General features: G+C 38.1%; 1 protein-coding gene across 5 annotated transcripts in view; it reads left to right on the plus strand.

The window, feature by feature from the left end:
• SPATS2L (spermatogenesis associated serine rich 2 like) overlaps positions 1–23,924 on the plus strand; it is a 244,050-nt gene that overhangs the window by 90,398 nt on the left and 129,728 nt on the right. Inside the window, exon 1 of one of the 5 annotated variants that reach the window (XM_007494585.3) lies at positions 3,266–3,430. The exons of 3 other annotated variants lie outside the window; for them this stretch is intronic. The gene's annotated coding sequence lies outside the window, so the exon portion shown is untranslated. Of the gene's footprint in view, positions 1–3,265; positions 3,431–16,738; positions 17,413–23,924 lie in introns of those variants that run through there. One more of the 5 variants, XM_007494584.3, reaches the window with a different exon arrangement.

A 23,924-nucleotide genomic window follows, 5' to 3' on the forward strand; every position in this document is an offset into this window, starting at 1 on the left:
AATGTGAATCTTGACTGTAACTAACTACCTATGTGACATTGGGTCAATTATTTCCCTCTCTAGACTTTACTTGCCTTATCTGTAAAGTGAGCAAGGTGGCCTGGAATGCTTCTCATATCCCTTGTGGTTCTAAATTAACATTTTATCTTTCTTTCCTATACCTACCAAAGAAAATGAAAGTTTTCAACAAATCCTAAGCTTTTCAATCCAGGTCAGCAATTAACCGAATGTAGTTTTGCTTCTCTTCATTTAGTAATAAAAATAATTAAGAGCTAGCATTTCTATAGTGCTGTAAGGCTGGCAAAGTTTCACCAGATTGTCCAAGGGTCCATGGCACACAAAGAGAGGAGAACCTCTGCTACATACTGTGTGAAAAGCAGTGTAATGTAAGAAAGCAAATAGAAGAATCCTTCCTGGGTTCAAATAATAACTCAGATACTAGTTTTATGGTCGTAATGAGTTTCAGTTTCCTGCAAAATAGCTGTGTCTTAATGTAGTTTGAGTGACGTTTAGGGCTCCAGGGTGCAGTAGAAGGAGGAGACTGAATACTCTGAGAGAGAACAAAGCTCAAGATGGGAGTCAGATGAGAGAAAAAGCTTTTTTGAGGGGAAATACAATAGGAGTGAGGCAGCTTTAGTGAGGGAAAATACAATAGGAAAGGCAGTTAAGGGAGGATGGAAATCAGTCATGCTGGCTTGAGGGCCTAGTTAAAGAAGATTCTGTAATCTATAAAACCTGGTGGTTTGGGGGGGGGGGTCTTATCAGGGTCAAGCAGGACCAGACATTGGTGAGGAGGTCAGAGGGAGCCCGAGTCAGGTATGAAGGTCAAGGTTTGAGGACAGAAGCTGATACATACTGGAGGGAGAGGCACTAGGAGATGGGTGGCTCCTTGATGATCAAATTCCCTGCTAGTGGGGAAAATGGGCTTTTGGCAATTACTGCCAGTTTTTCTTTGGCCTCTTCATTTAGCAGGTGAGAGAGGTGACCAAGGTCCTCGCAGAGTGTAATAATACCTTTATTATGGACTTTACAAGGTTGTTTTTTGATTGTTTTTTTTCATAAGGTTCTCATGTACTACAGATATGGAATGTGACTTGGAAACCTTAAAGAGCCATATAAATGTCAGCTGGTATTAGTTTATCAGAGATTCATTTCTTCAGGTACCTTATCAATTGTTACATAAGCAGAAGCACACAGTCCTGCATGTGGGATTTCTTTTCCATATAGCTTGGGCATATACACAGGTTACTTTGAAACTAGAATAATATGCTTTTTAACCTAAAATTCAAATTGTTGCCTGCAGCTGAAGGAATCCCTTGGAATCAAACCATTGTAGATCTATTTATCAATCTCCATATGCTAATTTAGGGCAGCTGGTGGCACAGTGGATAGAATATTGGGCCTAGAGTCAGGAAGAATCATCTTCTTGTGTTCAAATCTGGCTTTAGACATTTCTAGTTGAGTGACCCTATTTTATTTGACTTGTATATATTTATATTTGACAAGTCACTTAACCCTACTTTGCCTCAGTTTTCTCATCTGTGAAATGAGTGGAGAAGGAAATAATAAGCCACTCCAATATCTTGGCCAAGAAAAACCTCAAATGGGGCCATAGGCAGAAGGGACTCAAATACTTGAACAACAATATTCTAATTTGCAGGACTTATAGACATTAAAGTGACTTGGGATGGGATAGGCTGGTTTTTGTAGTAAAAGACCAAGTGACAAAATATCAATCACTCATTATGTGGAGAATCTCCAAGTCAGGGTGAGTCCTCAACAGTCAAATGTCTCTCTGTCTCTGTCTCTGTCTCTGTCTCTGTCTCTGTCTCTGTCTCTGTCTCTCTCTTCTCTCTCACACACACACAAAATGAAATAAATAACAGTGTTGGTTTGGAATGATAGTTTCTATATACTTGTTTACTAAGAACCTTATCTCAAATGAGAAAGAGATTCTTTTTTCTGTAGTATAGTATCACTAGTATTGCTCAATCACAATTTTCTAAGTATAGCTCCTCATTGTTCCAGAGGAATAGTCTTCTGGTCACAAAAAGGAAATCCCAATGGACCTTCCAGGATGTCCCAATCTTGTCTATGCTGTAAAAGTACCTGCCTCAAATCCTGTCTCTGCCACTTGATCAGTGAGTGATATGACCTTAGAAAAGTCACATACCCTCGCTCAGCTTCAGGTATAAACAGAAAGGAGCAAACTAGAATAGTTTTAAATTTCTTCCTGATCTAAAATCTTGTTGATAAATTTGACTGTAGTTCCTTAATGACAACACCCCTCCTCACTCCTTAGGCTAGCAATATAGAGGAAATGGAAGAAAGTTACTGTCTTTATTGTCAAAAGGTTTATGAGGATATGTTTTATGTTCATATATTATGTATAATATTCACTAGAAAAGCAAAATGAGGCAAAGCTACTTTCTTATTTCTTTACTGAAAAAGATGTAAAAAGTACATTTATAGACTACTGATGTATGTTAATTAAATCATCTTTATGAGAGAGCAGTAAATAACATACTATATTATAAACTTTTTGAAGGCAGTGACTGTCTTATCCAAAACTATGTATCTCCCCATTATCTAGCCTAGTGTAGGTACATAGTAGGCCCTTAAATAAATGTTTGCTGAAAAATATCAAAACTAAGTTTAGTGAAATGATAATGAATAAGCTTGATCAGAAAGAAGAGAAAAGAGAAAGGATCATCTTCCACTACCATGGATATGAAACAGTGAATATAGCATCAGACATTTTTTAATATATTGAATAGTTTTGCTGAATTTTTTTAAACCTCTTATTATTTGCTGAAAGTGATAGCTGAAATTAATGAGACAGGCAGGAGGGAAGAATATACTGGGAAATATAGGCAATGTAAAACCAAAAGTTATCAGTAAAATTTTTCTTTAAAAGTAAATGAATGTTTATTATATTAATAAACAAAGGTGAGATTCATAGAAGAAAGGAGAATAAATTCCAACTAGGTTAGTAGCTTAGTAAACCCAAGTAACCCCTAAATGAAAACCAAAGGCATTGGGACAGAGGGGAGAAAAATACCCAGGAATTATGAGATAAGCGACTTTTCTCTCTTTTCCTTTGGACAAAGGGGGAAAGACTGATGGGGAATTTTAAAACCTAAGCAGAAAAAAAGGGAGTGTAGAGGAAGTATGAGGACTTGAGCCAAAGGAGCTGCAGGCCAGGTTTCCGTTTGGCAAGGCACTGGAGAAGTAATTTAGTTCTAGCAGCAAGAGGCAATTAACATACCTCTCTGAACAAAGAAGCTAGGGCTGAGATGCCTGGGCCTGAGAGGGAGAGGGAGAGGGAGCATGCTTGAGGTGCCCAAAGCTTTAAGAGCTAGAGACAAGCTGAGACCTGAGGCAGCTTTGGAGAATGGCCCTTTCATTCAACAGGATCAAAAGAAATGAGGTATGTGAAAGTGCTTTGAAAATTGAACAGCACTGTGTTTGTTATTGTGATTAACAATAATAATTTCCTTCCACTGGTGTCTGATTACAGTAATGGCCTTATCTTTACATGGAGGTGATTCTGGGATTCAGAAGACCTATGCTTGCTGAGTAGACATTTGAGCAAGTTCTATGAAGTTAGTAAAATTTCAAGCATGGGGCAGGAAGTTGGTTAAGTTGGGAAAAGTTTATCACCTGGAGCTTGAAGACCACATGATGAAATTTATACCTGAAGTCAGGAAGATTTATTTTTCTGAGTTCAAATTTCACCTGAGATATTTACTAGCTCTTTGACCTTGGGCAAATCACTTAACCCTGTTTGCCTCAGTTTCCTCATCTGCCAAATGAGCTGGAGAAGGGAATGGCAACAAACTATTCCAAATGGGGTCACAAAGAGCTGGGCACAACTGAAACGACTCAACAATAGTACCTTTTTTCATTAGGCTATATCAGGACTCTTGAGTTTAGTTCCAGATGCCACAATCTAGGAAGAATATTCATAAACTGCAGAATGTTCAGGTAAGGGTGACCAGCATGGCAAAAGGCTTTAGGATTATTCCATGTGATGATCAGTTGAAGGAACTTGGAATGTTTAAAGCTTTGCAAAAAGATGAGTGAAGACTTGATCACTAGCCTCATCATTTACTATATGAAATATATGAAGAGTTAACAGAGAGAAGAGAGATCATAGGGGCAGCTGGGTGGCTCAGTGGATGGAGAGCCAAGCTTAGAGATGAGAGTTCCTGGGTTAAAATCTAACCTCAGACACTTCCTCGCTGTGTGACCCTGGGCAAGTCACTTCATCCTCATTACCTAGCCCTTACCACTCTTCTGCCTTGGAACTAATGTACAGTATTGATTCTAAGATGGAAGGTAAGGATTAGAGAGAGAGAGAGAAAGAGAGAGAGAGAGAGAGAGAGAGAGAGAGAGAGAGAGAGAGAGAGAGAGAGAGAGAGATCAGGCTCGTTCTACTTATCTCTGTATGACAAAAATTAAGAGTAAAAATTGTAGATTTTTCTTGATGTCAGGAAAACACCCCAACAATTAATTAGATATTTTTAGAAGTCGAATAGGGCTACTGGAGGAGTCATAGATTTTTATTTACTAGAAATCTTCAAGCAAAGGATAAATAAAAGATTGCTATAGGAAGGATTTTTGTTCAAGTGTTGGAAATGTCTTCCGAAGACTTCTGGTCAAGATGGCGGCTTAGAGAAAGCTAAAGTTCAGATCTCCAGAAACCCTTCCCTACCAGACTCAAACTATATGCTCCTAGGGCACCGAAATTCAAAACGAACAACAGCATAGACCCCGGGAATCCTCCTCCTGGACCTGGATCAAAAGGTACGCCCCCCCCCAAAAGCCAGAACCCGAGATCACTCGGACCTACAGGGTAGGCAGAAGGAAGGTCCCAGGACCCATCCCCCCCCCAACCCAGAGAGCTGAGTCCGAGGCAGCAGAGGGAAATGTCTTCCAAAGTCTTTTCCAATTTACAAATTCTGTCATTTTATGGATAAGATAGATTGTCAGTTGGAAGCAACTAAACTGTAAACTCAGTGGGGATTCTTTGAACTCTCTTTCTCTGAAGCTGTGTATACTGCAAGTGCTTAATAAATGTTATTTAATGAATTAAAATCCTATTACTACCACATTCATGCATATATAGGTGATGATAATTTCTATTGCATTTTACTTTAAATGGTATTTTCCTAAATACTAACTTGTAAATGAAGGTAAATAGTATTTAATGAATATTCATGCCAATATCTTTAGAGCTTTTATAAAATTAAAAAGCAAAAGAAAGTGAATAAAAACTAATTTTAAAACCTAACTAAGTCTGCCCATTTTTAGAGGAAAAACCTTTCATGATGCTTATGTAATACACTTGTCAATTTTGCCTCAAATCCTGATGTGATAGATTGCATTTACTTTAGGCATTTCTCTCAATAATGATCTCTAGGCTTGTTTTATTGCTCTTCAGAGATTCTCTCGAGATTATCAAAATGTGGCTTGCCCCTCGATAAGGGTCATTAATTCCTCTGCAAGCCTTCAGGCTAACATAATATCAGCTATGGGACAGTTGGGGCTACTATATTTGTAGCTTACTATATCACCACTACCACCACTACCACCTGGTGACAGTCTCCAGAACTAAAGTAGAAAATAACTAGGCAAAAAAAAGAAGAAGAAGAAGAAGAAGAAGAAAGAAGAAAGAAAATGGCCAACCTCCAAGGGCAGGGTAGGAGGATTCCTTGTGAAGCCAACTAGAGATCCTAAAATTTAGAGTTGGAAGGAACCATGGATATCATTTAATCCAATCTTATCATTTAATCTCATTTTATAGATTCAGAAGCTAAAGCCTAGAGCATTTAAGGGACTTGCCCAGGTAGTAAATAGCACAGATATTTGAAAACATGTTCTCTGACTCCAAATCTAAACTTATATGGAGTATATCACATTCTGTAGTAAAAATCACAAGGATAAAGGAGAAAGCTAAAAAACATTTTCTTTCTTCTTAACAGTTCTTAAAATGTGTTGTCCAGATTTCTCTCTTATTGCCATCACAACCTACTTTGTGTTATACTTTTCAAGATGTCATTTCTTTTCACCTCAAGAAAAAATTGTAGAGTATAAACTCCTTGAAGGCAGGAATTGTCATTTTAAAAAAAAATCTTCCTATTTTCTACATCTATCACAAGTAGTAGGTAATTAATGAGTATTTTTTGAAATGTAATAAAGAAAGGGGACCAAAAAGAAAAGAGAAAGAGGAACAGAAAGCAGAAAAGGTATTTCAGAGCTATTTGCATAATTCACAGCTAGAAGAGACAGAAATATAAGTGCTGAGAGGAGAACTTGAGCACCTCTTTCCTGGTTCCTTTTGGCATGCCTCCCTCATACCAAGCACTGCTTTAATTCTGTTGATGTACTAGAGTAAAACCTTTGAATAAGGAGAAAAAACTGTGAAAATGACAAAATGGGAGTTCCTAGGAGTGTGATAGTGCCAGAAGACAGGAGAAATACTGGTAATAGGCTGATTATTCAGAGATTTGAAGAAATGGAGAGCTTCTGTCATGGTTAAATTTATTTCCTCCCTCCCACCATCATATAAGATAGTAGTTCAATTTTTAAGGAAACTAGAGCAAGGTTTTGAGTGATGTATTTCTGTAGTCTTTACTCAGGCTCAAATTCATTCCAAGTCTTCTCTGAGACAAAGAAGAGGCTCATTCTGTATAGTCCTTTATGATATGAAAGCTTGAAATGAAAGATGAAATCATGCTAATGCCAACTAACATCCCTTTTAAGGAACGAAGGCAAGCATGATGGTAGGTTTTTTTTTTCTCTAATAGATGCTAATTTTCTCATCCTTTTCAGCTAGCATTTAGTAAAACAAAGCCTTCTTTTGGGTTTCCTTATGATTGAACAATTTTTCTTTTTAAGATTAGGTATTGTAAACTAAGTCATGTTGGTCATTGGTCATCTTCCAATATGTGAAACTAGGTAGAAATGAAACTGGAAGAAATCACATATAGTCTTTCATGAATTGCTTCACTAGAGCTGAGTGAAATTCAGCTTTAATTTGCTCTGAAGTTCTTTATTTGGATTTGGATGGAACCTTAATTCATAATAAAAATCAAACCTGCGGGGGAGGGGGAGGGGGGTTGCAGCTGAGTGCATTAAATGGGCCTGAAAAAAATCCAAGCCTTGGCCCAGCATTCTAAAAAGGGTAATGGAAAAACTGGAAAGGCCCCAAATCTAGAGCTTCACCATCAGGAATGAAAAAGAAAAGCTGTGCCTCTCTGTCCCAGTCCCTAAAATAAAAGCAAATGAGGCAAAAGATGGCAAATCTTGTGGCTACCATCATCTACAGAGACCAAAGTATAATTACAACTACAAACTTAAGGCAATTACAGAATGCCCAATTTTTGTTTACTTTATTCAATAAATATTTGTCACATACCAAAGTGTGCAGAGATCTGTGAAGATCCAAATATAAAGTACCATCTCTTCTCTTAGAGAGCACGGCGAGCAGATAAGAAATGTGAACATATGTTTATGATACAAGATAGGATGGGTAAAGTGCTATAATAATGGGGGAGGGGGAATACAACAAAAGTTCCTGAAATGAAAAAAAGATTTATTATTATAACCAAGGGAAGATCATTGTTTTCAAGTCCTATTGATTCTCTGTTCTTCAGTTTCTTCATCTGTAGACTGAAGAGGTTAGACTAAATAATCTCTAAAGATCGATTGAGCCTATGGTTCTGACTTCTAGTTTTCATATCAACCATTGCCCTTAGCTGGATTACAATCTTCTATTCATCTCATCATGTCCTATTTTGCCTCTTATGTGTCTTATTTTCCACTTTAAAAAATGAAACATGATGTTATCTCCATGAAGACTTCCTCAGCTAGCCAGTTACTCTAGTGAATTCAGCAACATCATGATATTGGTTTAACAAATTGTACTTGAATAAACTTATACTTTTCCCTTTCTGTTTTAATTTATTTACTAGTGTTTTTACATCAGTTTCATTTCTAAATATCCCTGCCTCTTCCCTTCCCAGAGTATTTGAGGGGTTGTTTAGTTGTGCCTGAGGGGTTTAGTCTTTCAGTATAAAGGGAGAGAGACAGAGACTTCCCTTCTCAAGACAGCTGATGTTTAAGGTTGGCTCAGAGAGAGGAGAGGAGGTTTGAAGTTTTCCCCCTTCTGCCTTCCCTCCTTAGCTAAGGCTGCTCTCCCAGATTCTTCTGTCCCTCTTGTCCCCCCTCCACTACTCAAGACCAAAGGGTCTCCCCTTGATCTGTTCACTAACAATTGATTCAGAGCTTGGGGAAAAGATAACTATTTTAATGTCAACTCAAGCAGGATAATACAAAGAAATAACTAGCAGGGAAAGAATGGGATAGGAAAGTGGGGAAAAGGGGGTCCCTGTCTCTATCTAAACTCTTTCCCCTCCCTCCTCAAGTTTGGGGGGAACTTAGGCCTTGGCAGCCTGAGCCCCCTGAGAGAAAGTCAGGTTGACTCACCCTGTGTTTGGCCCCTTGGCCACAGTTCAGACTCAGGGCAACAGGAGCTAAAGTAAAGTTGAACAGAGATTTAAAATGTCTTTCTCAGGTTTCCTCTTCAATAGTCTTTTCAATTGGGAAATATTGGGGGGTGGGGAAAATTTCCAGTCACAGACAGGAAAAAGTGAGTAACCTCAGGAGAAAGTCTTTGTCAACCTTCTCTCTTTGGCTTCTCAGGATTGATAGCCCAACTCCTCTCCTAGTCAAAGTCTTCTCCTCCACCAGATTCCCAACTCCTGGGGCCCTCCCCCTTCGAGGTGATCAGTTTCACACACTCTTCAGCCTGGCACTTTTCTTATGTGCCAGCCTCTGTCACACTAGCAAGGCATTCTTTTGAAGGAAGGGAGGGAGGGAAGGAGGGAGGAAGGAAGGAGCAACTAAATCGAAAGGGAAGAAAAAGGAGGAAGGGCTGGGAAATAGTTCAGCAAAACTATCCAGCATATCAACTGGCTGTGACAATATATGCAATATTACACTTATGTAGGCCCACACTTCTGCAAAGAAGTGAGATTATGTTTGTTTTCAAATTCCTGTTAGCCTCTTTCCAGTAATAATACCATTATTCTCCTATTCATGTGTACTTAAAGTTATATTAATATTTTTTTGTTTTTTGTAACTCTATTTCTGTTGATGATACTATCATTCTCCAATTCATCTAGACTTAAAATCTCTGACATTTTTCACTGTTCTTCCTCTTTACCCTCCAGTTCAGTAAGTTGCCAATCTTATAACTTCTCCCTCTTTGATTTTGATTACCTTTATCCACTCCTTTCTAGTCCTAACACAACCACTTTAACTCATATCTTCCTCACCTAACTCCTGTAATAGCCTCTTAACTGGTCTCCCTGCCTTCAATTTCTCCCCAGTCTAATCTGTCTCCCAAATCATCTTTTCAGTGTACCACTGAGGACATCAAACTTTTAGTCACAATTCTTGAGTGGATTCTTGAGATGTAATAAAGAAACAACCCCTTACTCTAACATTTAAGGACTTTCATCTGATTTTTCTGGCTTTATCTCACATTACTTCCCCTTATACCTGGCTAAAGAAAAAAATTTGCTTCACTCAAAATGGACTACCCAGAAGCTGTCATTCTTATCTTTTCCCTTTCTTCTGGGTGCTTTTGCATTTGCTGTCTGTCATGTATCTATGGAAGACCCACTCATCTGTGCCTGCTGAAATTTTTATTGCCATTCAAAAGAGGTTCCACCTCTTTCAGATGTCAGACAGACGGGTAATGTGTTGATGTGTTGTAAACACTGGGGATACCAAAAAAAAAAGATAGTCCCTGTCTTCAGTAGCTTATCATCTAATGAGCAAAGTCGAACATACAAAGGGAATCTAAAAAGTGGAGGAGGAGAGGTCCTGGGGAAGGAACCCATGGGCATGATGAAAAAGTCAGAGAGATATCAAAGTTGTGTGACCAAGGGAAAAATGAGTTCTGAGCCTAGCTCCCTTCTTAAATGGAGTGTGGAAGTTCATGACTCTACCCACCAATGAGAGAAACAGTCAGAGCCCCCAAATATAAAGGTCTTCACCCTTCTCAAATGTTTCATAGCACTTTCCCCCCTTCTTTATACTTGTAACAACCTGCCTTATATCCTAGTGACTTGTGTATTCAGATCATGAAAAGTAAACATTAGAGACCATCAAGTTCTGTCTTTTCTTTTTCCAGATGAGGAAACAGAGATCTAGAGAGGTTCATTGACTTGTCCAAAACGTTACACAGGTAGTAAGTAGGACTGCTGGGAATGAACCTAAGACCCCTCATTCTAAATTCAAGGATATTCCCACAATACCACAGGGTTAAATTGAATTAAGTTCCCATTTGTTTTTTCCAGTACCCTTTCACTAAAATAAATTCTTCAAGAGTTAAGAGACTATGTTATATTTTTGTGTCTAACTTCCCTACATATCTGAAGAGATTGCTTAGTACAACAAAAATACTCTCTGGGGGGGCTGACTTTGAGCATTTTATAATAAGTCCAAAAGCACAAGTTAAAACCAGATGAACTCTGTTTCTTGTCTGTGTGATTCCAAAATTGAGGCTGGAAGCACCATATATTTATGGAAGTGAAGCAGGTGATCCAGCATTTAATACATTGAAATTTCAGTGACTTGAAATGGAAATGGATGAAATTTAGCAGAAAATCTTTCAAGGGAAATAATAAATGATGCTATATTTAGTTGGAAAGGGTCTTTATAGTAGTTGAGCTACTGAAGAAAAGTTCTCATTTATTTAATGTCTTGAGTAATGATCCAGAAGAATGATGAGATTTGCTACTGCTCAAAATTCTAGATGAACATAATCCATTCAGCTGGTCCAGGCTGAGCCTCTACAGTGCACCTGGCACTTGCTGTAGGACTTGCTATAATGGTTTACTCAGCATGGAGAAGACACAGGGGCTGTCCTCAAGTACTGTATGATATAAAGGTTGCCATAGAGCCTATGGAGAACACATGCATCCCAAAGTAGGAGCATAGGATAAGCACAAAATGAGGGAAGACTCAACATAGAGGGCTACTATATGAGAAGAGAAATGGGCTTGGAGTCAGGAATTCTAGAATTCAGGTGCAGTCTTAGATACTTAACAGACCGTTTAGTCCTGAGCAAGTCCCTTAACCTCTAGCTGCCACAGTCTCCTCATCTGTAAAATGAGGATAATGATGTTATTACCTCACGGGGTTGTCGTAGGAATAAAATAACATATTAATAAATCACTTTTTAACCGTAAAACACTCTATAAATGCTAGAAATTTTGACAGTTATCATTAAATGGATTTACCATTGGTCAGGAAACAATTGTTCAGTGTGGAAAGATAGCCTAGAGTTGCTTTGATAGGCAATAGAGATAGATAATAATGGAGAAGCGGGAGGCTTTTCAAATGATATAGCCTATGCTGAGTTACAGGGTAAATTCCCCAAAGGGAATGTTTTAAGCAGTGGTGTTAAGGGTGATGAGTCCCATAAAGCTGAGTATGAGTTGATGGCCTTCACCCTGATATTAAAAGCAGAGTTATTGCAGGATTATGTGACTGGAGAAGCACTTGATAATTATGTTTTTTAAGGTGACATTTAAGATGATACAGAATGGCAAGTATTACAATTCCTGATGAGAGCAGCGAAACTAATAAAGGATAAGGAATGACTAGTAGTCAACAGAAAAGAATAAAATGAGCTTTAATATATCTAGGGAAAGTAATCAGAAAAAGCTTTTTTATGAGAAGTAATTTTTAATGATTTATTGAAACTTTTAGAGTCTTGTTAGCATTTAATCATTTTTAATCATATATTATCTATGATATATAATAAATAATGTGATTATTTATTAATTTTCTAGTATAAAATATTGGTTTAGAAATTATAAATCTGCATCTTTTGTATGAAGATTTCTTACGGAAATTGAGAGGTTAATTTCTGAGCAATATGATCTCTAAAATTTTAGTGGCACCATAAAATAATCAAGCTCAGTCTTTATTGTTCATAATATTAGAACAACCTCAAGAGACACAAAATTGTATTCTTAATCTCTTCATTCATTTTGATATAATTACATGAGACCAACATTAAAATGGAGCTTCAGTTACTCTGTAAGTTGTTTTCCTTTTTACCTGAGGTTTTATTATTTCTATAATATAAATATTTATTTCCTGTCATAGAAATGTATCTAAACTGTGACACAAGTCCCTAGAGCATAAATTTTAGTGGTGATCAAGGAAGGGAACCCTAAATTGGCACATCTTTCTTAGTCAAATAAGTAGGAAGATGGATTTTAGTAGCACATTCATTTTTACTGATACTAAATATTTTCCTCCACTCTGATGACCATGAAGAAAGAATGATGGTGCTTCTGGAAGATTATGTCTACCATAAAACAAGTATCAGTCTCTTGGGCCATTCTCCAGGTCCTGTATCCACTACTTTTAGTTGTGCTAAAAAACTAGCACTGTAGCTAATTGAAGGACCCCTTTGTTTGTCATTCCCTTCTTTTGTGACTTTGCAAAGGAATGTTCAAGGAAAAGAAGAAGAAAAAATACACCAAAAGGTGCAAATTTCTTTTTGGCCAACACCAGTGCCAAAATAATTGATAAAAATGATAGCTGACTTCTGCTTAGTATGGATGTCCTCTATATATTAGTGCCATTCTTTAGTTGAGTACAGATTCTTCCAGAGTTTCTAACTATCCTTAAGTTTTCTTAGAATGTTATTGCCAGGAGAATACTTTAATAATATGGGAAAATAATGCTTTCTATAAATAGGGAAAGCTTTCGTACCTGTGACCAAACATATTCACACACCCAAAGCTATATTTTATCCATGTAGGCAGAGAAGGCAACAAGCCTACTATACAATATAATTTGGGAGATACCAAGAAAGCCTCCCTAACCCAAAATAGGATCCCCAGGGTTTTTCATCAATATTGGAAATTCTGTCAATTTTGGCCCTATGTCTTATCCTCTGTGAAAAAAAAAATTCTCATTCCCATCATGCTCCATTTTCATACTCCTGAGAAGAGTGCACAATTAGTACTTTGATGTAAATTAGAGCAAAGTATTTAAGTGATGATCAGTAGAGGAAGAAATAAAAATGATATGTTATATTTATACTATAGGCCACTAGGACAGAAGGAGTAATTGGGTAAAGATATTGAAAAACAGATTACAAACTTGGCAAGGAGGCACAAATATATTAATGATGAGAGACTTTGATTTTGTTTGGGGTGACTACTAGATCTTCAAGAAATTTCCTCTTGCCAGAGAAAAATTGCTGATAAATTCTTGACTTGCATTCCTGACAACCTCATTATTCAAATGGTTCAGTAAGTGACATGGGACACTGTTATTCTGGACCTCATTCTGACAAAGAAGGAAAAATAATTAGGTGGCTAAAATAGAAATGATGGAAATCTTGGGGAGATGTAACAAGTTCACCTTAGAATCTGGGATAGAAGAGGAGAGAAATGTCAAGTATAGTTTGATGAGAACCCTAGATTTGTAGAGAACAAACTTCAGATGTTTCAAAAATAAAAGAAAGGTTAAGATTCTATAGCCTAAGATTCTATGGTGTAAGACATCTCAAGGAGAGACAGGAAAGACTCAAGGATGAATTTTTGAAGATATAATTGTTAATAATTCCAGTAAGGCAGAAAAGGTGGAGATCTCTAAGGACACTAGGGTGAAACAAGAAATTAGTCAACCAATCTAGATTTTTTTTTAATGTCTAGAAGATAACATTAAAGGCAAGCAAAGAGGTATAAATACAAAGACTTGGCATAATGATGGAAGAATAGTGTCATGAGGGCTGGATTAAGCAGTAATTAGCAAATGCTTAAGCACAAAAAAAAAAGACTTCTTTGAGTTATGTTAGTAAAAAAACTAATATTAAACAATGTATGGGGCCACTACAAAGGGTAGGTAGGAGAATGAAAACAGATAGGAGAGAAGCTAAACTTTTTAAACTTTTATTTTGCGTCTGCTTTCACCACCAGGGAAAATTATTTTTGGATTAGGAAGGGCAGAACAAAAATAGTTAACAGAGAATTCAAAGACAAATGAGCAACATGATAAGAAAGCACCTTTCTATCCCCCAATAAATTCATCACCAGGCCCAGCTGAAACACTTCCCTATGAATATTAGAAAAAAGTGGCAGCTATTGTTACTGAGCTTAGAAAAATCATGGAGAATGATGGAGGTGCCAAAAGGCTGGTGATAGGTGAATACTGTCCCTATTCTTTTTTCATTTTTTCTGTCCCTATTTTTAAAAAGAGAAAGAAGGCTAGATTTGCCAGGAAACTTGATTTCCATTCATGGCAAAATTCTAGAATGTATTATTAAAGAAATTGTTTGGAAGTATTTAGAAAGGCAATGATCCATTATGACTTTATCAAGGACAAATCATGCCATACTAATCTGCTTTCTTTTTTAAATACACAGTTACTAGTAATTCAGAGGAATGTTGTAGACATGATAAGACTGGATTTCAGCGAAACATCTGAAAGGGGTTTTGTGCTACCCTCATGAACAAGATGAAGAGATTCAGGATAAAAGTCGGGGAATTAACTGAATGACTATCCATTTGTGGCTTAGTGTCAGCTCAGAAGAAGGTCTCTAGAAGTGTCACAAATTCTATTCTTGGTCCTGACCTGTTTAACATTTTTTATAATCAATGACTTGATTGAAGACAGAATGCTCATCTAATTATAGACATCACAAAACTGGGAGATAGAGCTAACACATTGGATGACAAAGACAGGATCTAAAATGGTCTCAGCAGGCTGAATGATTGAGTATAATAAGATACAACTTAAATTGGTATATGTGTAAAGTCACACATTTAGGCTCAAAAAATTCAACTGTATAAATATTAAATGTAGAGGTACATTTAGGCAATAGTTCGTGTAAAAAAAAATCTAGAGGAATGCAGCTAATTGGATAAGTCAGTGGTATGATGCAGTGCCCCAAATTATGGATCCCATAGTGGGCTGTGATGAAATAGTTATTGTGTCTAGAACTACGGGGTTAATTGTGCCATTCTACTTTGCCCTGAGTAGCCTACATTCAGAGTATTGTTCTAGGCACCATATTTTAGCCAGGAGGGCACACACAAGTCCATGCAGAAGAGGGCAAACAGCACGGTGAGGGAAATTGGGATCATACTATATACAAAGATCAGTTGAAGGATCCTGGTTGTTTACCTTGGAGAAGAGGAGATCTGTGCAGAATAGGACAGCTGTTGGCAAGTATCTGAAGCATCATCGTACCAGGAGAGGACTGTTCTGCTTGGCCCATAAAGAGGAACTAGGAGCAAAGGTTCTCCAAAGGAATAATAGGCTGCCTCAGACAAGAGTGAGTTCTCATTGCTGGACATATTTAAGTACAGGCTGAACAACCAAGGGTTGGGCTTGTTAAAGGAGAGGTTGCTATTCAGGTACAGGTTATCTGGAGTCCTCTCAAACTTTGAAATCCTCTTTGTGATTTATTAGATCCTTTCCAAAGGGTTGACTGACTGAAAGTAGGCATTGCAAAAGAATGGAAATAGCCCCCATTGATAAATGGTCAAAAAGATGGGAACAGACAGTTTTTAAATGAAGAAATCAAAACTATATATATATATATATATATATATATATATATATATTCTCTTGTTATTCATTAGAGAAATACAATTCCATCTCCCATATCATATCTCCCACCTTTGTTTCAGTAGTTCCTCCTGCCTGTATTGCTTTTCTGCTTTTCCTCCTCCCTGGTGCCTCTTGGAGACCCTAAACCCATCTCAAGCACCACTTCCTTCAAGAGGTATTTCATTCATTCACCTTGTTGTTTGTGACCACCCCATCCCAGTTTTGTGTCTACTTTACCTATGTCTCATATCTACTTGCTCTTGCGATTCAGTCATTTTCAACCTTGTCCCACACTTCGGGACCCCATTTGGGTTTTTCTTGACAAAGACACTAAAGTAGTCTGCCATTTCCTTCTCTGATTCATTTTACTGATGAGGAAACTGAGGAAAACAAGGTTAAGTGACTTTCCCAGAGTCACCTAACTATTAAGTATCTGAGACTGGGTTTTAAATTCAGGAAGATGAGCTATCTTAACTTCAGGCCCAGAACTCTATCCCCTGCTCACCAGATTGCTTTTCTATACCCTTGTTTCATTCCTCTCAGTAGAAAGGAAACTCCCTAAGAGTAAAATAGCTCATTTTTGTATTTTGTATCCACAGCGCCCAGCACAGTGCCTGGTAGACAGTTAATAATGCTTAGTTGTTTCATTTATTCATTTTTTTAAGAACCCATTATGGGAGGGGACAGCTAGGTAGCTCCATGGATTGCAAGCCAGGCTTAGAGACAGGAGGTCCTGGGTCCTAGCTCTGTGACCCTGGGCAAGTCTCTTCACCCCCATTGCCTGGCCCTTAAGCAGTCTTCTACCCTGGAACCACCGCACAGTATTGATTCTAAGGGTTTTTAAAAAGAGCCCATTATGAAAGGAGTCATGTTGCAAATCTGAAAGTAAGATAGTTCCTCCCCCAAAGAACTTAACCTTCTCTTGGCAGAAACAGCTATGCACAGGTCACAGACTTGGGACTAGGAGAGAGCAGAGAGATTTTTCTCCCTTAAATATGGGGAAACTGAGACCCAGAAGGATTATAGGGCTTGCCCAAGGCCATACATCTACCATAGGTGTTAGAGCAGGAATTAGCACCCAGATCCTCCGACTCTAAACTCAGTATTCTTTCCCTCTACCGTGCAGCCTCCAAACGTGTGTTTTGCAAATCTAAGCCGCAGACAAGGTATGGAGAGGTTGTCATGGGCATTGATGAAGGAAATGCCGTCTCCTGGAGGACTGAAGTGCTTTATTGTTGTGTTGAGGGTGATAAGTCAGGCACGTGATTAGGGGCCTTTTCTAGGCCGACCTTTGGAACCACGACAAACTACAAACTGCCCTGGGTGTCTCTGCTCCCTTCTGCCTTTTATCTCCGAGCAGCACCCACAGGGTTCATCGCGGCCATTCTCGAGGGCCGTAGTGTTTCGATCTCCGTAGAGCCGGGCACCAAGTGCCCAAGGCAGAGACCTTGAACTTTATTTAGCAGCGGCGAGCCGGCAGCATCTCGGGAGGTGACGAGTCTGTGGGAGCCTCAGGTGGCTCGGCTGCTGCCAAACAGCTGATGCCTTAGCCCCTCCCAGGTCCTGCCACATACCTCATTCCCGGGCCCCACCTGCTCCACTTACTCTGCCGATTACACACGGATGGGCCGGGAGGGAATCCAGCTGCCGGAGCACCGAGGACGAGGAAGCGGCTCCCCAGCAAGGATTTCGTAGCAAGTAACAGGAGCTCCCAACCTGTGAATTCTGGTTTAAAAACAGAAAGACCCAGAAATCGTAAGTTGGGCCTTCTTTTCTGTTTTTATTCTAAAGAGGGAGACTACTTCAGGTTTGTTCCCTGCCTCCCCCAGAGGTAGAGCTTCAGGAAAATAATGAAAGATCAAGGGAAAGGAGGAAGAAATATGGCATCGTGAGCAGGAACAGTGTCCTAAGGCCCAGCTGTTTCTGACGCTCACGTTCTCTTGTGTTTATATTAAGTAGAATGGCAAAGGAAAATGAGAATTGGATGTGCAGTCATAAGATCTGGGTTCGACTTCCACATTGTTACCCCAGGACCTGACTCCTCTGGGATGATTTTTCCATCTATAAAATGAGAATTATAATGCATGTCACTATTTGCCTTCTCGAGGTCATGGTAAGGAAGGCATTAAACTGGGTTCGACTTCAAAATTGTTACCCAGGACTTAACTCCTCTGGGATGGTTTCTTCATCCCATCCATAAAATGGGGATTATAATGCAAGTCATGTGTCTTCTCTGGATCATTGTAAGGAAGGTATTCTGTAAACTCTAAGGCATCAGGGCAAGGTGAACTCTTATTATTACCCTCTTCTACTAACTATCAGTGTTTCTATATTTTGAAAGAATCCTGCTTTTAAAAAATTTAATAACTAATTTCCACATAAGTTTTCCAAAGTCATATGATCCATATTGTCTCCCTCCCTTCTTCCCTCCTCCCATCCCATAACTGACAAGCAATCTAATCGAATTCTCTGTTTCTTAAACTTAGAACAATTATGGTTTCTGGTGGGGAAGAATAACTTCCTCTCTGACTTTTAAGAAATGTACTCAACTTTTCTGTCTTATATCTCAGGAATATTATAAATTTATTAGAGTAAAGCACTTTGGAATTGAAATATAATCCAAAGAAATGGCAGGCCACATATAGTCCATTTCTCTAGATCTTTTACCCTGTGACAAATGGACAAACTTTCTCCCTATTAGTAATGCAAAAAAAAAAATGACTTGTTTTTGCCAAGCTTAGTTTATCATTTCTACTAGTACAAAATTCTATTGAATCTTTCAAAAATCAATATGTAGTTTTGTGCTTATATAAAATAAAATGATTATAGAGCTAAGAAAAAATAGCCTAATTTTCTTCTAAGCTTGTTATCTTTATGTTTTACTGAATCAGTAATGATACTCAGTAGTTTCAATAGATGCTGCCCATTCTTCTATAGTAGTTCCCTCAGGAAGGTAGAGGAAGAAGCAGTGAACCCCAAGACATTTAAGGAAGAAATTCTTGATGGCTTCTGATGTGAGTTAAAGCTCTATATGGTCTTTTGTTGGAACTCCAACTAAGGACATGCTATGGGCAAATTCCAACAATGGTAACATATGATAAACCTCTAATTGTGGCCCAGCTTGCTCACTACAACGTAAATCGTAAAGCATAGATTTATAAGTGGAAAGAACCTTTGAAGTCATCTATTCCAGCTGCCTCATTTTATAGAAGAGGTAACCAAGGCCCAGAAATAGGAAGGGATTTGCCTAAAGTCACACAGGTCACATTGAAAGCTATTAATCTGCAAAAGTGCAGTTCCTCCTTGAGTATCCCTTTTTAACCTTTGCATAGTTTATGGCATTCCTTTTCATACAAAACCTCTTTGGGATGGACATACTTCAAAGACTTGTGCCCCTGTTCTTGCATTGTAAAGAAATAGACATACTAGAATCATGAGTACAAGTGGATACTTGCAGCTAGGTCTAGGTCACTTTATATCTCTGTGGGATTACATATTTGCTTTAAAGAAAAATGCTTCCTATCTGCAAAGCAATAAAAAGCTTAGTCAGATATCAGCTTATATTAGATCATGTTTTCTTTTAAGGCATTTATATTCTTAAGATGTCAGAAACTTCAAAATGAAATAATTTTAAATTAAGTGGAAAAAATCATATCAAAGATCAACATGAATAAAGCTTTCCATTTTCTCTTTCTTTCTCCTCCATCTCCTTGGCTTCCAGCCACTAAATTCTGTTTTATTTATCTTTAAAGCCCTTTGCCCTTTTTTTTTCCCACTTGCATCCTGAAGCAAGGTTGGCTTGGTACTTTAGGAAAAAAATGGTATGAACCTCAATTCATAAACATTTGCCAAGATTAAAAATGAGAAGCTCAAAGTTGGACCTGCAATAAAATTGGGTCTGTGCCACTACTGCTGCTATTACTACTACTACTACTACTACTACTACTACTACTACTACTACTACTACTGCTGCTGCTGCTGCTGCTGCTGCTACTACTGCTACTGCTACTACCACTACCACTACTACTACCACTATCACTACTACTACTACTATTACTGTTTAATATTTTTATGTGTTCTTCCTATACCTATCTATATGGCTGCATCCACAGTGAAGGTCAGTGGACTACCTATACTAAAGCTTCTTCCAGAGGCTGATGAAATGAGTTCTATTCAAGAGGTCACCATCTTGGGGCAGCTAGGTGGCTCAGTGGATAGAGAGCCAGGCCTAGAAATGGGAGGTCCTGCTTTTGAATGTGGTTTTAGATACTTTTCAACTATATATGACCCTGGAGAAGTCACAACCCCAGTTGCCTAGCCCTTTCTTCTCTTTTTGCCTTGGAAAGGCTATTTAGTATCAATTTTAAGATAGAAGGTAAGGGTTTAAAAAAAAAAGTCATCTTCTTGAAACTACATTTCTTGCCCCTGATCTCTTCAAGTAATATTCTAAGGGAATGAATGCTATCACCTACCCTTTAATGATGGACTTTAAAAATAAGAATTGATGATTAATCATCCATTTAAGTAAAACATTCATTTATTTTTCCTTTTCTTCCCATAAGGAATAAATAGGCATTGATTTTTTTTTAGGTATTGATATTTCTAGACCCAGATCATAACCTGTTTCAAAAGAAGCAAGGCTTTTAACTACAGATTTTCCTACAGTTTCCCTTAAAAGTTGTGCAGTGAAGTTGCTAGAACAATAAGCTTTTAATGTCTGGGTGCCTTTGAATTAAAGTATGGCCTCAAGCTGTTTTCTAAATAAAGGAGGACATGTAGTTAATTTCATCATGTGATCATATCTAATTCTGCCAGTTACTCCATTTCAGAAAAACTGTTGGAGGAGTAGACTTATAAATAATAATCAGCATTTATGCAGAGTAGCCCAAGTCTCACTGCAGTTTTAAGCTATTAAACTGGTAAGTCTAAAGCTATTTATAGCACTTTTTTTACAAGCTGCTTTACATCTATAAATTATCTCATCTAAGCTTAAGAGTAATAACTTGAGATTGGTACTACAAGTCATAGTATCCCCATTTTATAGCTGAGGAAGCCAAGGCTTACAAAGGTCAGGTGATTTGTTCATGGTTGCCATAGCTGTATAGCTGGAAAGAACTTATGACATCATCTATTCCAGCTTCCTCATTTTACAGATCAGGAAACTGAGGCCCAGAAATGTTCATACAGGTTATAATGAAAGCTACTAATCTGCAGAAAAAGTGCATAGTTTCTCCTTATGTACCCCTTTTTAATATTTACAAAGTTCAGGGCATTTCTCTTAATTCAAAAACCTCTTAAATTGGACATACTTCAGACTTGTGCCCCTGGACTTGCATTGTAAAGAAATAGCTACAATAAAATTGTGAGTACAAGTGGATACAAGTGGCTAATTAGTATTAGAAATATTAAGGGGGAGAAGAAAGGGAGAGGGAGAGAAGGAGGGGGGGGAAGGAGAGAGGGAGAGGAGAAGGGGGAAGAAAGAAAGAGAGGGATTGGGCCTGGATCTGTGACTTCTCTGGAAAAGAGAACTCTGGGGAGTAGATGCATTCTACTAATGTGGTTGATGATTTTCCATATCCAGGTGGCTTCTTCTCTGCAATTTACAGTCTTAAAGAGTTATCTAGAGCACTAAAAGGGTAATGAATTGCCCAGAATCACAGAGGTAATCTGTGTGTCAAAGGCAGAGCTATAACAATGACCTAATACGAGAGAACTAGAAAGCAAAACTAAGCACTCCCCTATTACAGAAATGAAAGTGAAACAGATTGAACTTTAAAAATTATTATTGCCATTCTCAATTTTTTCAGGCATGAGACCAGGAAGCAAATGATTTCTAAAACTCTTTTCCATCCTGGGCCATTTGTAGAAATTTTATATTGATGGGATTGCAGAAAGAGTTGGAGGGCATGTAAAAGGGTGCTTGATAACCTGAGTGTCTTAAAAATCATTAACACTCTGTGTGTGTGTGTGTGTGTGTGTGTGTGTGTGTGTGTGTGTATGTGAGAGAGAGAGAGAAAGAGAGAGAGAGAGAGAGAGAGAGAGAGAGAGAGAGAGAGAGAGAGAGAGAGAGAGCATGACAGGCCTGCACTTGAAGCTTCTAACTGGCTTATCAGTCTTGTTGTTCATTCATTTTTTTTTATCCTGTCTGAATTTTCATAACCCCATTTGGGGTTTTCTTGACAAATATCCTGGAGTGGCTTGCCATTTCCTTCTCCAACTCATTTTACAGAGGAGGAAACTGAGGAAGTCTTGTCTAAGGTCACACCGATGCTGTCTGAGGTCAGATTTGGACTCAAAAAGATCAGTCTTCCTGACTTTACACCTGGCTTTCTATGCACTGTTCCACCTACATTGACATAATACATATCTTCTGATCACCTGTGATTCTGCTCTTCCCCATATAAACTTGGTCAGACTTTATTTTTTAACCATTTGGGTTGGCAACACTCCTGGGATCACTTTCCTAATTCTAAATCTGAAACCTACTCCCTTCTCTACTTCTTTGTAGCTATTAAACACAAGAAAATCTGTTTGGAAAAATACTATGAGAACCAGGTTTGTTTTTCACCAACAATTCTCACTGAGCTATTTCTTCTTTTTAAAAAAATTACTCAACACCTGCCATCTGTACCTGAAAAAGAAAAGCCTGATGAAAAGGAATAAATGGCCCTTGAGACCCCTTCCACATCTGAAATTCCTTAATTCTGAGGCATCATCATATTATAAAGAGATTATTGGACTAAGAATCAAGATACTCAAGTTTTTAGGGGTGGCTTTAATAGCTATATGACCTCAGACAAGTCACTTTGCCCAAAGATTTCCAGAACTTTAGACCTGGAAGGGATTTTGGAGATCTTCTAAGTACAATCACCACATTTTAAAGATGACAAAACTAGGATTCAGAAAGAAGGCTTCTTTGGTTGTTATTCTTTTATTTTATTTTGATACAGAATCTCTTTTTTGTTACCCAGACTGGAAGGGCAAATGACTTTTCAGAGGCCCAATTCTTGGCATAGGAGTTAGTTTGACCTGTACCACTTCCATCCTAGACTACTTTTCTCCTTCTGAGGCAGCAAGGAGGCCCCTGCTTCCAAGAGCTTACCATATTGGTACCAGATTTTGTGAGTACCCAGTTAGTTTGGTGGGCTATAACTCAGTTCCTGAGCTCAAAGTATCCACCAGCCTCAAATTCCCTTCTTGCAGGAAACCATGTGTGAACTATGATTCTTTCTTGATGAAGGCTTTGAAATGGTCTTTTTCATCTCTAAAATAAGTAGGTTGTACCAAATGATCTCCAAAGACAGAAAGATAATGCAGTGGACAGAGTGCTTGGCCAGGAATCAGGAAGATCTAAGTTCATACCAGCTGTGTATCCCTGGGCAAGTTGTTTAACCCTCTTGTTTGCCTCAGTTTCCTTCAGCTGTTAAAGGAGGATAATAATAGCACCTACCTATTCAACTGTGAAGATTGAATAAGATAATATTTGTAATGTGCTTAGTACAGTACCTAGCACATAGTAGGTGCTATATAAATGCTTATTTCCCTCTTCCCTTCACTTCCCCATCCCTTTCCAACACTAAGATGAAATGGCTTTGAAATCTCTTGGCTTTCCCCAGTTCTTTTCCTTACAGTAGTTAGGGTACCATTTCTTAGCCTTTTAAAAAAGGGAATCTTTTCAAGATGATGAAGTAATTGTCAAATTCAGGGAAAAGAAAGCCTCCAAAGAGTTAACAAAAGGGATTTCAACACTGTTCCATGTCCTGTAAACTAATGATTCTTTCACAAAAACAATATATACTATTTTCCATGAAAACTTATTCAAAAGAGACATATGGTTGGGCAATAGGCCCATCTGCTTAAAATAAAAGGAAGCAGACAGTTGGCCAGTTGACTGAAGATTTTGGTGTTCGGCTCAGTATTTCATACTTATTAAGGTTTTTTTTTTCCTTTGTGAGCCACACAAACAGCAATATACAGAAAAAGTAATTATTTTTTTAAAAAAACTTAAACTGAAAATAAATGTTTTCATTTGTACCCCAAAAACAAAAAACAGTCATAAAAATGACTCCAGAGGACCATGCTGATGCAGTTGAACCAAGCTGAAAAGAAGGAAGTTGTGAATGATCAATGTGGCTTTCTCTTATCTCCTTCCCTCCCTTACCATGTTTCTGATGATCTGGAAGCAAGATCTTAAGGGAAAGAAAGCAATCTCTTTTCCTTTCCCTGGAAATGTCAATGGTTTTCGTTGGTTTTTACATCACATTAAA

Source organism: Monodelphis domestica, chromosome 4, assembly GCF_027887165.1.
Source record: "Monodelphis domestica isolate mMonDom1 chromosome 4, mMonDom1.pri, whole genome shotgun sequence".
NCBI lineage: Eukaryota > Metazoa > Chordata > Mammalia > Didelphimorphia > Didelphidae > Monodelphis > Monodelphis domestica.